The sequence below is a fragment of the Otolemur garnettii genome, unplaced genomic scaffold (genome assembly GCF_000181295.1).
Source record: "Otolemur garnettii isolate 467f Iridium unplaced genomic scaffold, OtoGar3 scaffold00145, whole genome shotgun sequence".
Taxonomy (NCBI): Eukaryota; Metazoa; Chordata; class Mammalia; order Primates; family Galagidae; genus Otolemur; species Otolemur garnettii.
This window is the reverse complement of record NW_003852540.1, coordinates 1,511,917-1,514,043: the sequence shown is the minus strand read 5'-3', so window position 1 is coordinate 1,514,043 and position 2,127 is coordinate 1,511,917. Positions and strand designations below refer to the sequence as shown.

Genomic DNA, 2,127 nt, shown 5'->3' with positions numbered 1-2,127 from the left:
AAAAAAAAAAAAACAATTAAGACAGTGGTTGCCAATACTTTGGGAAGCTAAGGCAGAAGGATCACTTGAAATCAGGGTTAAAAATCAGCCCAGGAAATACAACAAGACTCTTATCTCTACAAAAAAAAATTTTTTTAATTAGCTAGTCATAGTGACCTATGCCTGCAGTCCTAGCTACCTGAGAGACTAAGGCAGGAAGATCCCATGCTCCGTGAAATATGAGGTCACAGTGAGCAAAGACAGCACTGCTGCATTCCAGCTCAGGGGACGAAGACCCTATCTCTAAAAAACAAATAATTGGCTCGGTGCCTATGGCTCAAGTGGCTAAGGCGCCAGCCACATATACCCAAGGCGGTGGGTTCAAATCCAAAGCATCTAATTTCACAACTCTATGTGGACATATCATAAGTTATAATGTATATTAGCTTAAGCTATATAATACATTATAGTAAGTATAAAGTATGCTGATATTCTAATAAATACTTACAAATTACAGACTTAGTTTAGTTCAACATTTCTTTTCTTTTTTTTTTTTTTGAGACAGAGCCTCAAGCTGTCCCCCTGGATAGAGTGCTGTGGCATCAAAGCTCACAACCACCTCCAACTCCTGGGCTCAAGCGAGTCTCCTGCCTCAGCCTCCCAAGTAGCTGGGACCACAGGTGCCCACCACAACGCCTGGCAATTTTTTTGGTTGCAGCCCTCATTGTTGTTTGGTGGGCCCAGGCTGGTTTTGAACCCGCCACCTTAGGTGTATGTGGCTGGCGCCTTAGCCACTTGAGCCACAGGTGCTGAGCCTCAACATTTCATTTATTCATTCATTCTTTTACTTACTTACTCTGTGTGTACCCTGGCATCATAGCTCACCTCAAACTCATGGGCTCAGAGATCCCCGGGTCTCAGCCTCCAGAGTAGCTGGGATTACAGGCACTTGCCACCACGCCCAGCTATTTTTTTTTTTTTTTGGTTGTAGTTGTCATTGTTGTTTGGCAGGCTCAGGCTGGATTCAAACCCTACAGGTCCAGTATACCTCCAGTATACGTGGCCGGTGCCCTAGCCACTGAGCTACAGGTGCCAAGCCAGTTTTTCTATTTTTAGTAGAGATGGGGATCTTACTCTTGCTCAGGCTGGTCTCAAACTCCTGAGCTTAGGCAATCCACCTGTCTCGGCATCCCAGAGCACTCAGATTACAGGCATGAGTCACTGCGCTTGGCCTAGTTCAACACATTTCAATATATTCAGCAGTTATTTGAAAGTAAGGTCAACTATTACAAAAAGACTAATGTATAAAGTATGTTTCACTCTGAAATATATTATAAAAAATTAAACTACTGTATTTATAAAAAAGTAAATTTCGGCGGGACCTGTGCCTCAAGGAGTAAGGCACCGGCCCCATATACTGGAGGTGGTGGGTTCAAATCCAGCCCTGGCCAAAAACTGCAAAAAAAAAAAAAAAAAAACTAAATTCATTATATCATCAAAAATAGTCACTGAAAAACAAAGTGACTTGAAAGTCATTTCAATTTTCTAACACATTGGATAAATAATTCCTTAATGCTCCCTCAACTACATTGCATACATGCAAATCTAGTTTGTAAATCATACATTGCCCTGCCCTGAACCAAAATGTTTCAATTGTTCGGTTTTTTTCAGGCAGGATACCCATTACAATATATAGTAGTTACATTATTTCTATAACAACATATGGATGTAAAAATTCCCATATTCTGCTGAACAATTAGTTTGATGTAATGTAAATTTAAGATTTCTCTTCTAGAGGCCAGACACAGGGGTTCATACTCTGGGAGGCTGAGGCCAGACTGAGCAAGAGTGAGACCCTATCTCTAAAAGTCAGGTGCTATGGCCGGCGCCTGTAGTCCTAGCTACTTGGGAGGCTGAGACAAGAGAATCATTTGAGCCCAGAAATATGAGGTTGCTGTGAGCTGTGAAGCCACAGCACCTTGCCAAGGGCGACAAAGTAAGACTCTGTCTCCAAAAAATTAAAAAATAAAGATTTCTCTTCCATTTCTAAACATGAGTTAGCAACTGTTAATAATCAATTATTCCGGCTCGGCACCTGTAGCTCAAGGGGCTAAGGCACCAGCCACATACACCAGAGCTGGAAGGTTC

General features: G+C 42.0%; 1 protein-coding gene across 1 annotated transcript in view; it reads right to left on the bottom strand.

Moving 5' to 3' along the window:
• UBE2G1 (ubiquitin conjugating enzyme E2 G1) overlaps window positions 1-2,127 on the bottom strand; it is a 109,302-nt gene that overhangs the window by 99,435 nt on the left and 7,740 nt on the right. The window lies entirely within an intron of this gene.